General features: G+C 35.4%; 1 protein-coding gene and 1 long non-coding RNA gene across 3 annotated transcripts in view; one reads left to right on the top strand and one right to left on the bottom strand.

Annotated features, from left to right (window-relative positions):
• Positions 1 to 16,244, bottom strand: part of LOC101129396 (uncharacterized) — a 363,952-nt gene that overhangs the window by 94,133 nt on the left and 253,575 nt on the right. Inside the window, exon 6 of the long non-coding RNA XR_008679200.2 lies at positions 12,658 to 12,754. This is a non-coding gene — a long non-coding RNA (uncharacterized lncRNA). The remainder of the gene's footprint in view (positions 1 to 12,657; positions 12,755 to 16,244) is intronic.
• The window catches only part of NAA11 (N-alpha-acetyltransferase 11, NatA catalytic subunit), a 163,229-nt gene that overhangs the window by 111,504 nt on the left and 35,481 nt on the right, over positions 1 to 16,244 (top strand). The window lies entirely within an intron of this gene.

Below are 16,244 nucleotides of genomic sequence, written 5' to 3'. Positions count from 1 at the left end.
CTGAGTTTGGAAAAAAATCTAGAACTACTTCCTGGACTTAATCTCTCCTTTTATAGATGCAGAGTAATCATCTATGCAAGAATACATTTAGCTTAGAGGCTTTTCTTTCATATGTGGGCTAAAAGCCCACCCTTTGTCCAATAGAAATGAAAAGCATGTATATCTATTTCAGTCAGAAATGCAAAATATCTGTATTGGAAGTCCTTTGTAGAAAATATAACCTTGAACTTTCAAATAAGCGTGGTACTTTATAACTCTGTTGCACCCTAGCAGCTAAGTCTTATGGTAGGTTCTCATTAAGTATTATCACAATTAATTCTTAATAAAACACTTGTTAAGAGTGTTAATATTATTGTATTATTTTTCAGATTAGAACATTGAGGCTTATAGAGTTTAAATGCCTTTCTGGAAATGATTTAGGTAGGGAGAGGCCAAGTGAGGAAAAAACCAGGCCACCTTATTCCAAAGTTAGGGCCCTTGATTCTCGCAACATTCTGTTCCTCCTGTCCAATTCCTATTGAAAGTCAAATTTTGCGAAAATGTACTTATTTAAGACTGTCTGGAAGTCAGGTAGTTATTTTATTTCTGTAAATATTCTGTTTCAACTTTATTAATATGCCATGCTTACAAATCATAATTTGATCTTTGTACAATTGCTTTAAAAGGAATTATCCTTCAATGTTTGATACCCACCTACACTGAGGATCATATTACAACTGGCATATAAAATACATAATATAGAGAAGATGTTGAAGATATCATCCACCCCATAGAAGACAGTCCTACTTTTTTGTTTTTTTAAATGAAGAACAATGTTCTTTTTCTTTATAAAACAATATGTCATTGAAGAAAAATTAGAAGAGAGTAGGAAAAATGAATGATAAAAGCACTCATAATCCCCAACATCCAGTGGTCACTAATGATAACCCTTTGAAGTGTAACTTTCTTGATCAGTTTAGTATGCTAACATATTAAAGAGCATGTTAGGTGTATTAGTCTGCTCAGGCTGCCACAACAAAATTTCACTTAAACAACAGAAATTTATTTTCTCATATCTCTGAAGACTAGAAGTCCAAGATCACCATGCCAGCAGGCTTGGTTTCATGTGAAGCCTCTCTTCCTGGCCTGAAGATGTTGACTTCTTGCTGTGTGCTTGCATGGGGCCTCTTGTGTGCATGCACTGAAAGAAAGCTCTGTGTTTCTTCCTCTTCTTCCAAAGCACAACAGTCCTAAGGGATTAGAACTCTGCTTTTTTTTTTTTTTTTTTTTTTTTTTTACCTCATTCAACCTTAATTACCTCCTTAAAGGCCCTATCACCAAACACAGTTATAGTAAAGGTTAGACCTTCTGGAATGGATTAAAAAACACAATGCAAATATCCGCTGCCCACTTTCACCACTTCTATTCAACATAGTACTGAAAGTCCTAGCCAGAGCAATCAGGCAAGAGCAAGGAATAAATGGCATCCAAATTAGAAAAGAGAGTCAAACTATGTCTATTTGGTGATGATACAATCTCATATCTCAAAAATCCTAAAGACTCCTCCAAAAAACTCCCAGACTTGATAAATGAATTCGGTAAAGACTCAGGTTACAAAATCAATGTATACAAATCAGTAGCACTACTATACACCAATAATGACCAAGCTGAGATCAAATTAAGAACTTAATTCCATTTATAATAGCTACAAGAAAATCAAAATACCCATGAATATAGCTGTTTGAAATTCTTGTTCTTTGATGCTGTAAAGAAATAGCACTTGAACGTAAATTTAATTTTTTCAGCAAGGCTATTTTTACTTTCTGCAGAAAGGGTACACTTGCTAGCAGTTTTGCTACGAGAGTACACTAAAAAAAGAAAAGAGGGTCATTTATAACTTGACGCGTCTACCTTATTGTTGTGTCCGGTTTCCCTTGGTTGGAACAGGACTTCACATTCTGTATTTGTCTTGACTGGCTAGCAACTTAGAACTTTTTAAAAGAGGCAAAGGCAGAGGAGAACAAAGGAAGGAGGAAGTAACTTGTGGAATGCTGAGAAAGGTAAAAACACCTTCAGATAAGGAAGAGGCACAGGATATGACCTAATGCTTGCTTGGACTAGTATAAGCATGCCAGGGCAAATATTTAGGCTAAATTGTGGGCGCTAAGAACATAAACTACACTGATTTCTCTATTACGGCTAGCAGACATTCAAGAATGTTAGCACAGGTCTTTGAATAAATTTTGCTTCTAAGAGAAGTTACTATTTATTCTTAATTAGATGGGGGGGAAAGTCTTTGAAGAAGAACCTCTACTTTACTTTTTACATAGTTTACTAAGGAGGTGGCATATCTTAACAAGGTGAACTACAAAACACTGATGAAAGAAATCACAGATGACACAAACAAATGGAAAAATATCCCATACTCATGGATTAGAAGAATCAGTATTGGAAAATGACCATACTGCCTAAAGCAATCTACAGATTCAATGTGATTCCTATCAAAATACCAATGTCATTTTTCCCAGAATTAGAAAAAACATGCTAAAATCCATGTGGAAACAAAAGAGAACCTGAACAGCCAAAGAAATCCTAAGCAAAATGAACGAATGAAGCGGCATCACATTACTTTACTTCAAATTATACTACAAGGCTATAGTAACCAAAACAGCATGGTACTGTTATAAAAGTAGACACATAGACCAATGCAACAGAATAGAGAACCCAGAAAGAAAGCCAAATACCTACAATTAACTTACTTTCAATAAAGCAGACAAAAAATATACTGGGAAAAGGACACCCTATTCAATAAATGGTGCTAGAAAAATTTGATAGCCACATGCAGAAGAATAAAACTGGATTCCTATCTCTCACCTTATACAAAAAGTAACTCAAGATGAATTAAATATCCAAATGTAGGACCTGAAGCCTAAAAATTCTAGAAGAAATCCTAGGAAAAACTCTTTTGGACATTGACCTAGGCAAAGAATTTATAACTAAGACCTCAAAAGCAAATGCAACAAAAACAAAGATAAATAAATGGGACTTAATCAAACTAAAAAGCTTCTGCACAGCAAAAGAAATAATCAACAGAGTAAATATACAACTTACAGACTGGGACAAAATATTCACAAACTATGCGTCTGACAAAGAACTCATATCCAGAATCTACAAGGAACTGAAACAAATTAGAAATTTAAAAAACCAAATAATCCTATTAAAAAGGGGTAAGGGACATCAACAGACATTTCTCAAAAGAAGATATACAAATGACCAACAAACATAGGAAAAAATGCTCAACATCATGAATCATCCAGGAAATGCAAAAACGAAAATAGATGTCGGCACAACTGCAGTGAAAACAGAGTACTTATACACTGTTGGTGGGAATGTAAATTAGTACAACCTCTATGGAAAACAATGTGGAGATTTCTCAAAGAACGAAAAGTAGACCTACCATTCTATCCAGCAATCCCACTACTGGGTATCGACTTAAAGGAAAATAAATCACCTATATCAAAACTACAACCTCATTTATCTATTTATTGCAGCACATTTCACAATTGTGAAGGTATTGAATCAACCTATGTTCCCATCAACTGGTAAGTGGATAAAGAAAATGTGGTGTGTATATATAACACAGATGAAAGAAATCATATATATGCAATTTCTTTATATACATATACACACACCCACACCATGGAATAATGTGTGTGTGTGTGTGTGTGTGTGTATACACACCATGGAATATTAGCCATAAAAAGGAACAAAATAATGTTTTTTGCAGCAAGCCAGATGGAACTGGAGGCCATTATCCTAAGTGAAGTAACTCAGGAATGAAAAATCAAATACTGCATGTTCTTTCTTATAAGTGGGAGCTAAGCTATGGGTATGCAAAGGCATACAGAATGGTATAATGCACACTGGAGACTCAGAAGGGGAGTGGGTGGGAGGAGGATAAGGGATTAAAAATTAACTATTATGTACAGTGTGCACTATTGGGTGACAGGTACACTAAAAGCCCAGACTTCACCAAACAATTTATCTGTGTAACCAAAAACCACTTATACACCTAAATTTATTGAAATAAAAGTAGAAGGAGAGAAGGAAGGGACGGAGGGAGGAAAGGAAGGAGGGAGGAAGGGAGGGAGGGAGGGAGGCAGGAAAAAAGAGGGAAAAGAGGGAAGTTCAGACATTCAACTTATGAATTTTGGGGGCACACAATTCAGTCCATACGTTAGGTATAGAATAATACTTCATATACTGTGTAGTAACCTGATTTTTCGCTAACCATTATATTGTGTATATCTTGTCCTGACAAGAAATATTATCTATAATTTTATTGTTATTCTGATAATATGCGATGTACCATAATTTATTAAAATAAAACCTTCATTGTTGCGTGTTGAGTACATTTGAATTTTCCTTAGTGTAAACAACATTGTCATGAGCCTTTTTGCAGCTACCAAATATTTGTCTGTATCTTGGATTATTTCCTGATACCATATTTCTAGTAGAAGAATTACCAAGTCATATAGTAAGCGGGCTGTTAAGACTTTTTATATACATTGTCAAAATACCTTTCAGAAAAGTTATATCAATTTACATACTCAGTAGCAGTGCTTGAGACTGCAAGTTTCTTGAATCCTCACAAAAATGAATATTATTTTAATTTATGCCCATTTACTATGCAAACATTTTCCATTTGATGTTCCAATTTGCACTTCTATTTCTAATGATAACAGAGTTTTCTAATTTTTTTAGTCATTTGTATTTTCTCTTTTGAGATTGCCTGTTCATATCCCTTGTCTCTTTCTCTATTAAAAGGTTCATCTTTTTGTCATTGAAATATGTGAGAACTATTAACTCTGAGTGTCACATCTATTTCAAATACATTTTCGGTTTACTTGCTTTTTATTGTACATATATTTTCTGATATTTTTAATATTTTTGAACAACTTGTCTACTGAACTTTTTCACTATGATGTCTGCCCCTGTGGTTATATGTAGAAGAGGTGCCATAGTTAGTGTCCTCTTAAAAAAAAAAAAATCAGGGAAAAGCTTTTGCTTAGGTCTCAGTGTCAGAAACAGTGTGCTTCTCCAGAACAATGGTGTGTTTTTGTCTTACAAACACTGTGCATCTTATAATTCATTTTGTTTCTTTCTTTCCTCTGACTACAAGTAGCAACAAATTTATAACCTACCTCCAACAACTACATAAAACATGTAGTGTGGGTACTTCTGTAGGATAATACAAAGGATTATTTTCTTACATTTATTTCCACTCATCAAAGTTTCCTTAACTATTTACAATACTTTCCTAATGTGTGTGCATGTGTGCATGCAGGTGCACGTATGTGTTGCAAGATGCTTCAAATACCTTCAGAGTTTAGAATATATTCATTTGACTACCCTTAATGGAGTCAAAATTCCATTATTTGATCAAAGATAATAAATAAAAGGAAATCAGCTTAAGTTTGAAGCCTTTTTTTTGAGACTTGGATATTTTTCCATGGTTTATAAATTGGTTTGAAGATAATTCTGCAAGCAAAGCTTTATAAATGAAAACACTTACATCATTAGAATAAATACTTAGAAACTCCAGAAAAAAATTAAGCACAAAAATTTTAATTATGGCTTTACATATATGTTTGAAATCAGCATTATACTTTCACAGATCAACTTGTAGCCATAAATTTGGCTTCTAATACACACATGCAATGTTTTCAACATACCTACATTCTATATGCATAACAATTCACAGTACTTAAATAGAAAGATTGTAGGTTTACCTCACTAATAAGAAGACTACATTAAAGAGCATACCAAATGATTGTATGGCTCTAATAAAAATCTAAATAGCCATAGAAATTAACTTTAGCTTTCAACTGTTTTAAGTGCAACAATGCAATGAAAATACATAATAATTCTAAATCTATTAGAAAGATTCCTATATATTAATAATCAGGTCAGGTTCAGTTACTTGGTGGTTCACCTATCCTGAATAATTACACAGATATATATATATATATATAAAACTATATATAAAACTATATATATAAAACTACATATATATATATAACTACATATGGGGTGTGTGTGTGTGCGTGTGTGTGTGTATAAAAGTTTACATTATGGCCAATGAAAAGACTTTCAGAAGATGAACTCCACTTTATGTTCATAAAATCAAAGACCTTAGGTCCAGTTGAGAAAAACATTATAAACTCAGGGAAGGGTAAACAATGCCTACACGTCTCAGGCTCATCTGTTCAAAAATATAATGAGGAAAATGGTATTAGAAAGAACACTGCTTAACATAATGTCCTACAGATTCATCCACGTTGTTGCAAATGACAGAATTTTATTCTCCTTTATGGCTGGATAGTATTACATTGTATACATACATTCCACATTTTCTTTATCCATTCATCCACAGAAAATAAGCCAGGCATAGAAACACAAACATCACACGATCTGACTCATATGCAGAATCTAAAAAGGTCGATCTCATGGAAGTAGAGAGTAGAATGGTGGTTACCAGAGGCTGAGAAGGATAGAAGGAAGGGAAGGAGTAGGAGAGGATTTTGAATGCTATCACCACAAGTAAATGATAAATGTTTAAAGTGATGCTAATTACCCTGATTTGATTATCATATAATGTATACATGCATTGAAACTTCACACTGTACCCCACAATATGTACAATTATTATGTGTCAATTATAAATAAAATAAAACTTAAAAAAGAAAAGACAGGATGAAGTTGAAGTTATTTTTTTGATAACTTTACAATATTGTTAATATTCCTCATTGAGAAACTTCTCTAATTAACTCAATAGCTATTTGAAGCTTTAAAAATTCATTATTTATTTTATGTAAATAAATTTGAGCCTAAAGTTCACAGTAATATTTTAGAGAACTGCAAGGCTCACATGGAATATTTACAGGGAGTATCTAAGGCAAGTGAGGAGGATTTCAATTACGTAAAAATTTAAAAAGTCCCAAACACCAAAAATATAAGCAATGTCAAAATAAAAGTGAAAAACTGAAACATACATATGACAGGCAAAGGGTTTTTACCATTAATATAAAAAGAGCTCTTAAAAAATCAGTGTGAAAAAATTAACATCCTGGTACATAAACTGGCAAAGATTGGATTCATAAAGAAAGTAAAATAAATATGAACAGAGCAAGTATTAATGTAAATTAAAACAAGATTCTATGTTTTAGTTATCAATACTCAATATTGTTGAAAAAGTATTGAAATCAGCAATCTCATTTACTGCTGGTACATTCAATGTGGTATTTCTGTAGAGAAATTTTGCTATGTGTATGAAGAATCTTAAACAGAAATTCATTGTTCTTGACATAGTAATACTACTCCTGAGAATCTAGTATAAGGAAATTTGCCCAAAGAGTTTTAGAAAGATGTTTTTACAGCATGATTTATAACGGGAAACTTGGGAATAATCTAAAGGTTCTATGGGTAAATAAATTAAGAAACAGCCATGCATTATATTTTAAAATAGCTTAAAACCTTATTTTCAAAGAATAGCATGAAACATAAGGAAAAATTTGTGAAGAATCTTAAGAAAAAAACACAATATAAAACGCTATATATGGTATAAAAGCAACTTACAATTTTATTAACATAAAATTGTATATACATACATAAAAATACATATATGTATAATATATATGGCTTATTACACATCTATTTTCATGTATTTTTCAATTGGGACTTTTATTTGACTTCTCTGAATACAACAAAGTGCAGTGGAAAACAATTTTGTCATGAGCTAGGAAAAAAAACCAGAAACGTCTACATCAATGAAAAGCCCAGGATTTCACTGTGAGTCGCATGAGTGAAAGGCTTGCAAAGCATGGTAGGGTCTCACTGGAAGAACAAGAATCAATAACAGGAAAACTCAATTTATAATTAAACTATTTTTATAATTGTTTGACTGAGTCATTTCCAGCCACAGGGTCTCTAATTGAATTTCCCACGTTAAACCTTTCATCTCTCCTATGGCTTCTGTAGGGAAAGCAACTTCCCTAATATCTCTTCTAAGTAACTCCTACCCATCCTTCAGATCTCAAATATCACTTCTTTCAGGAAGGCAGAAACCTACTCAGAACAGGTCAAGTTCCCATTTTATACAATACCTTCGCAGTTTTATCCTTCCCTATTGCTCTTAATTCCAACGTAATTGAATGGATGATTCATTGCTGAATGCCTTCTTCCCTCTTTCCCAGAACAAAAATTCTATGAAGGTAGAAATCAACCCCGTCTTGTTCACTACTCTGCCCCCAAGGCCCAGCAAATAACAACAGGCAGCACATTACTATGTGTCAAGTATTCTTCTGAGTTTTTTAGGTACATTAATTTATTTAATCTTCATAACAATCCTATGAGGGAGTTATAATTGTCTTCATTTTAAAAAGGGAGGAACTGAGGCACAGAGGTCCCAGGTCACACAACTAGTAAATGTTGGGGACAAGATTCCAGCCCAAGCTGTCTGGCATCCTTAACCATGATCTATGCCTTCTCGTTGTAGGTACCCCATAAATATTTGAATAAATATTTGAAGAAATGAATGAGGAAGCATATTAGCAATAAAATGTGTATTTGCTATGAATTAAGCACCAGCAGAGACATGCCCTGTAACAGCTGTAGCTCATCATTTCATGGTCACCTGACCATAATAGATGCAGAGGACTCCAGTTCTGTAATAGGAATACCATGAACAAAGCTCCATAGACACCCTCATTAGAAATTCAAATATAATGATTTCTTTAGAATAATAGACTATTTGAGACTTTAGATTTTAGTGACAGAAATCTGAAATTAAAAGATTTGGAGAAAAGGCGTAAATGGTTTTATGACACATATATGCATCAACTCTAATTATAACAACTGACCAGCCACAAAGCTCTCCCTTTTTTGTATGCTCTTATTTCTTGTTGAAATCAGCTTTGAAAGAGGGTCTGTAATTGCAAACAAGTTGTGCAGAATAAACAAGCCATTATTGTAATGAGGATAATTCTTGCTGAGGATTATTTTTAAAAGCCAAATTGTAGACTCCCAGTCTAAATTGTATCTGTTTTTTGTCACTTGCTTTCAAATTTGGTACTTATTTGCATTTTGCCTGACCTGCTAGTTAGAGCACAAGTTCACAGAGTCCCTTCTGATGCCATAATGAGCTAAGGTAATAACCACCACATAATTGTGTTCAACTGCATACAAGTGTTTACTTTTTACTGCTGTGCGTCTGCCTCCGAGATTTTTGAGATGCAATTATGCATTGCAAAATTTGCAAGTTGCCAGCCTTGCTTGGACTATTTTTGCTATGTTTCACATTTAAACTGCTTAAGTGTATAAGTGGAGGTATAAAACAGCCAGGTTTTTCAGACTAGAAAATTACTGTTACTTAAATGGCAGAATTTCTGCTCTGTGGTTTCCTATTTCCATGCCTTGCCTCGGCTACATATCTTTTTAACCATCTGTTTCTTTCTGGCGACCAGCTACAGGGAGGCAAGCAACTGTATCTGCATTACTATGTGGTTTGACATCTGGTATCTAAATCCAACCATGGTATTGATTTGTGAACTGTTTAAATATGAGATCATATTAGTTACACTTGCAGATCCCTCTTCATTAACATTTCTAACCCTGCTCATGCCAGAATTGCATGCCATTTGCCATAGAGAAAGAGTATGCATGTTTTCCTGCAGGTTGCATAGAATTTGGGTATGTGAATATGAAATTTTTTAAGTAACAAGAATATATTACACAAGAATTAAAATTGGAGATTTCAGATATGATAGTGAGAGGTGTTAACACACATCTCAATGTGCACATGCTCTTAAGTATTCCCAAGACCGCTCTTGCTGAACAAATTCAAAAACTGTTGAAATCATGACATATATCAATCTTTTTAGACAAAGATACTATTGACCCATGATCATTTGGAAAATGTCGCTGTTCTCTCTAGAAGGAAAGGATTCTACACTGTCTCCTCTTTCCCTTGTTGCCGAAAGTGTGCATGTGGAAAATGCCAACTAGGGTTAGGGTACAGGAGGATACCCCAGACCTCAGAAAACACCAAAACACTGAGGAAATAAAACAATGGCTTTGGTCTCATAAGCACCACTCATGATATAGTTTGCAAATGATAGTCATGATGTTCCCAACAATCTCTCAATTCTTCTTATTGATTCCCATGCTTAATTAAGACCACTTGACAATCCAAGTGAGCCAAGAACAATTCAGATGGAAAGTACAATTTTGCATTAAAAATCATCTCAGAAAAAGATGAGTGATTTTGCTACCATCCTGTTATACATAAGAGAGACAGGAAATTGATTCTGCCCACGAAGGAGGCATAGAATCTACCTGGACCATGAGAGACCTCTTAAAATGAGTCCCTCTTTATTTCTTGCTTCTTCCAAACTCTCACTCTCTTAAACAGGTTTTGACATAATCTTGTAATTATCACCTCAGAAAGCAGACATGAGATCTGTTTAACAAACTACTTGGGAAATATTACTTTTCACATTCTATAGAAAAAGTATCAAAAAAAGCAAACTGCAAATAAAGTAAGGGCATATTTACCAGCTCCTTCAGCTGAAACTAAATTACCTTTAAATCTGCTTAAAGTTATTTTACTTACCTCGCATAACCTTTCCTATCTACTCACCCACACCCTTTATTGACCTAAAGAAATCATATTCATCCTTTATGATTCAGCTCAAATGTCATTTCATCTCTGAAGACTTCCTTGATTCTCCCAGCAAGAGTCAGGTGCTTTGACACAACTCTCCTTTATACTTGAAATACCTCTATGATACTGCCTATGCTTCTATTCAGGTGTGTTTAGGTCATGTGCTTACATGACAGTACCAGTCAAGAACTGTCATAATAAGGTTGTATAACAAACTCAGTAACACTACTAGCATAGAGCAATAAGTTTGCTTTACTCACAGGTCTGGGGCTCAGCTAGATATTCTGTTTCAAGTGTTCCATGTGTTATCCAGGCTAGGGAGCAGATGACAAGGAGAAGCTTCTCTAAAGCAATAGCATGGCTCTTAAGCTTGGCTCAAAACTGACACACTCACTTCCGCCCACATATAATTGGTCAAAACAAGTCACATGGCCAAGTCCAAAGTCAAAGCATAAGAAAGTACCCTTCATCCATAATGAGTCCATGGTAAGAAGATAGATTCAGGGAAGACTGAAAACACTGAGGCATAAAATTAAACCTACCATAATGTCTACTACAGCAAACGTCACACATTCAATAGAGATTCATTGGATGAATGAATAAATAGAACCCAAAACATTCAGAGTAAATCTCAAAGTTTGTGGAAATAAAATATGCCTTAAAAAAAAAAACCCTCAGTAATCAAATTCCTCTTTAGTAAGCTTTGAGTTATCAATTTAACCTTATTTGGACTTAAGTACATGCATTTCTTGTTATGGTAACAAATTACCACAAATTCAGTAGCTTAAAACAATATAAATTTATTATCTTATGGTTGTGGAGGTCAGAAATCTGTGTCTCACTGGACTAGAATCAAAATGCTAGCAGGACTATATACCTTTTGGAGGCTCTGGGACAGAATCCTTTTTCTTTCTTTCTTTCTTTTTTTTTTTGTCTTTTTCATCTTCCAAAAGAGGCCCACATTCCCTGGTTCATGGCCCCTTCTATCTTCAAAGCCAGTGATGGCAGCCAAACTTTTCCATAGCATATTGCTCTGACACTCTTCTGTTTCTCCCTTCAACATTTAAAGGACTCTTGTGATTACACAGGACCCACCTAGATAACCCATGAAAATCTCCCTATTTTAAATTTAGCTAATTAGCCACTTTAATATCATCTACAACCTTAATCTCTCTTTGCCACGTAACCTAACATATTCACAAGTTCCATGGACTAGAATATGGACATCTGAAGAGGGGAGGGGAGCAGATTTTTCTGTCTACCACATGGCTACAACATATTCTAATGAAAAAGCACAGATCCAGGAAGCAGTTCTAGTTTGAGTCCTACAACTAGCCAAAAATAGTAAATTGGACAAGTCCCCTAAAATTTCAATTATTTCTGGTGAAATGAGGAGGTGGTTCTAGCTGATCTCTAGGGCCCTTTCCCACTCAAATTCCCTTGATTCTGTGAATATAGTACATCTAATTATACCTTAGAGTTAAAAGAGATTAAAGCCTAATTCATTAGCCTAAAAACAAAAATTCAGGAGAAAGCCTAGCAGTGCTATGGAAACATGGAGGAGGGTCATTATTAATCCTCTCTGGGTGTCTATAGGGGCTTCATGGAGGAGGTGAGATCTCAGCTTACACACCCCTGCAGTAAGGACACTGATATTCTGAGCATGGGAACCAGAGGTAGAGGGCACAGGAAATGAAGGGCACAAACCTTATAGGGGCACAAGCCATGTAGAGAATAGTGAGAAATCACATGTGGACAGAGCATAAAGAGGCAGGAGTAGAGACTGGAAGTGTAGCATAAGGTCAAATTGTGTGCATTCTATGGAGAAAGGGGAGTAAATTTTTTTAGTAAGTAAGGAACAGGCATGGCAGGTGTATTAGTCCATTCTCACACTGCTAATAAAGACATACTCGAGACTGGGCAATTTATAAAGGAAAGAGGTTTAATTGACTCACAGTTCAGCATGGCTGGCGAGGTCTCAGGAAACTTACAATCATGGAGGAAGGGGAAGCAAACACGTCCTTCTTCATATGGCGGCAGCAAGAAGCAGTTCTGAGCAAAAGGGGGAAAAGCCCCTTATAAAACCATCAGATCTCATAGGAACTCACTCACCATCACGAGAACAGCAGCATGGGTGTAACCACCCGCATGATTCACTTACCTCCCACTGATCCCTCCCAGGACAAATGGGAATTATGGGGACTACAATTCAAGATGAGATTTGGGTGGGGACACAGCCAAACCATATCAATAGGTTTTGTGTCTCTTACAAAGATAATGCAAGAACAATGAGAGAGAGCGGTTATTTAACATTTTAGCTAATAATGTTGCATTAAACTAGCTTACCAGATACCACAGATTAGATTTTCTTAAAGATTTTAAAAGCCAAAGGAAAAAACAGTAAAGAATATTTGTGTATCAGCTCACCAGTGGTCTTCAAATGTAAAAAATTATTTATTTAGAATAAAAACATATTTTAAAACTATATTTTAAAAATAGAATTATACAAACTGAGTAAGTTCACCCATGTAGAGTTTAGAGAATTAAATACACTTCCAACCCAAAATTACACTCAGCCCCATGCTAAGTGAGCATTTGCTGTATTTATCAACTTCTTATTGACAAGTTGTTCTCAAGATTCCAATTCTGTAGGCTTTGTTTATTCTCTTTGTTTTAGTAGTTACAGTCCAAACTCTGGGGTAGCTAATTGCCCATTAACATTATTTCATCTCTCACCAAAAACATAGATATCTTGAATGATGGGAATGTGTGATTTTAATTGAATCTCTCACTTTTATCTACTGAAGAAGTATTTAGATTAGATAGGACACTTTTCTTTCTGTCTCATCCTTTTTTCTCTGCTCTCTTGAAGATTTGAGCCTCTCCCACAGGACAGCAGAGTGGAGTCCACGGAGTTCCTCAGAGCATTCTTGAGACAAACCATCTGGACTCAAACCTACCTCCAGTATTTGTGTGACACTGAGCAAGTTACTTAACTACTATATGTCTTAGTTTTTTTCATCTGTAAAATAGGGATAAAAGTAATACACACTTCAAAGGGTTGTAATAAGTGTTAGATAAGTCAATATCTGCAACAAGCCTATGCTTAGAAACCAGGCATTATGAAAAGTGTTTATTAAATAAACACCCCTGGATTGACAGGTATGTGAGAAAGACAAACTCCTTACCTGCTTAAGCCCCTAGAGTATTTTCTGTTACTTATGCCAGAATATAATCTTAGTTGATACATGTGCCAGATAAGGCTTTTCAAAATCAGGCCTTTTAGTTCCTTTCCAATTTCATTTCTCTTTACTCTTTGGCCTCTCCACTTCCTATGCCCAATTTCTCACCTCCGGACACTTGCCCTAAGCACCCAGAGTCACACTGTTACACTTCCCATTATCCTTAAAGACCTACACTTCACCTTCAACATCACATCATTCAGAAAGCCTTTCTTAACTTTTATTCAACACACTATGTTGTACTTATTTCACTACATGTATGTTTCTTTCATTAAAGTGTCAGTGCGCTGAGAAATCAAAGAAAACACAAATGGAAAAACATCCCATGCTCATGCAAAGGAATAATCAATATCATTAAAATGGCTATACTGCCCAAAGCAATTTATAGATTCAATACTATTCCTATTAAATTACCAACAACAGGTATTCAATTAGGAAAAGAGGAAGTCAAATTGTCCCTGTTTGCAGATGACATGATTGTATATCTAGAAAACCCCATCGTCTCAGCCCAAAATCTCCTTAAGCTGATAAGCAACTTCAGCAAAGTCTCAGGATACAAAATCAATGTGCAAAAATCACAAGCATTCTTATACACCAATAACAGACAAACAGAGAGCCAAATCATGAGTGAACACCCATTCACAGTTGCTTCAAAGAGAATAAAATACCTAGGAATCCAACTTACAAGGGATGTGAAGGACCTCTTCAAGGAGAACTACAGACCACTGCTCAAGGAAATAAAAGAGGATACAAACAAATGGAAGAACATTCCATGCTCATGGGTAGGAAGAATTAATATCGTGAAAATGGCCATACTGTGCAAGGTAATTTATAGATTCAATGCCATCCCCATCAAGCTACCAATGACTTTCTTCACAGAATTGGAAAAAACTATTTTAAAGTTCATATGGAACCAAAAAAGAGCCCGCATTGCCAAGTCAATCCTAAGCCAAAAGAACAAAGCTGGAGGCATCACGCTACCTGACTTCAAACTATACCACAAGGCTACAGTAACCAAAACAGCATGGTACTGGTACCAAAACAGAGATATAGACCAATGGAACGGAACAGAGCCCTCAGAAATAATGCTGCATATCTACAACTATCTGATCTTTGACAAACCTGACAAAAACAAGAAATGGGAAAAGGATTCCCTATTTAATAAATGGTGCTGGGAAAACTGGCTAGCCATATGGAGAAAGCTGAAACTGGATCCCTTCCTTACACCTTATATTAAAATTAATTCAAGATGGATTAAAGACTTACATGTTAGACCTAAAACCATAAAAACCCTAGAAGAAAACCTTGGCATTACCATTCAGGACATAGGCATGGGCAAGGACTTCATGTCCAAAACACCAAAAGCAATGGCAACAAAAGCCAAAATTGACAAATGGGATCTCATTAAACTAAAGAGCTTCTGCACAGCAAAAGAAACTACCATCAGAGTGAACAGGCAACCTACAGAATGGGAGAACATTTTTGCAATCTACTCATCTGACAAAGGGCTAATATCCAGAATCTACAATGAACTCAAACAAATTTACAAGAAAAAAACAACCCCATCAAAAAGTGGGCAAAGGATATGAACAGACACTTCTCAAAAAAAGACATTTATGCAGCCAACAGACACAGGAAAAAATGCTCATCATCACTGGCCATGAGAGAAATGCAAATCAAAACCACAATGAGATATCATCTCACACCAGTTAGAATGGCGATCATTAAAAAGTCAGGAAACGACAGGTGCTGGAGAGGATGTGGAGAAATAGGAACACTTTTACACTGTTGGTGGGACTGTAAACTAGTTCAACCATTGTGGAAGTCAGTGTGGCGATTCCTCAGGGATCTAGAACTAGAAATACCACTTGACCCAGCCAACCCATTACTGGGTATATACCCAAAGGATTATAAATCATGCTGTTATAAAGACACATGCACACGTATGTTTATTGCAGCACTATGCACAATAGCAAAGACTTGGAACCAACCTAAATGCCCAACAACGATAGACTGAATTAAGAAAATGTGGTACATATACACCATGGAATACTATGCAGCCATAAAAAATGATGAGTTCATGTCCTTTGTAGGGACATGGATGAAGCTGGAAACCATCATTCTCAGCAAACTATCACAAGGACAAAAAACCAAACACTGCATGTTCTCACTCATAGGTGGGAATTGAACAATGAGAACACATGGACATAGGAAGGGGAACATCACACACCGGGGCCTGTTGTGGGGTGGGGGGAGGGGGGAGGGATAGCATTAGGAGATATACCTAATGTTAAATGATG

Source organism: Gorilla gorilla, chromosome 3, assembly GCF_029281585.2.
Source record: "Gorilla gorilla gorilla isolate KB3781 chromosome 3, NHGRI_mGorGor1-v2.1_pri, whole genome shotgun sequence".
Classification (NCBI taxonomy): domain Eukaryota; kingdom Metazoa; phylum Chordata; class Mammalia; order Primates; family Hominidae; genus Gorilla; species Gorilla gorilla.
Note: the sequence above shows the minus strand (reverse complement) of the source record. Positions and strands in the feature narration are given on the sequence as shown.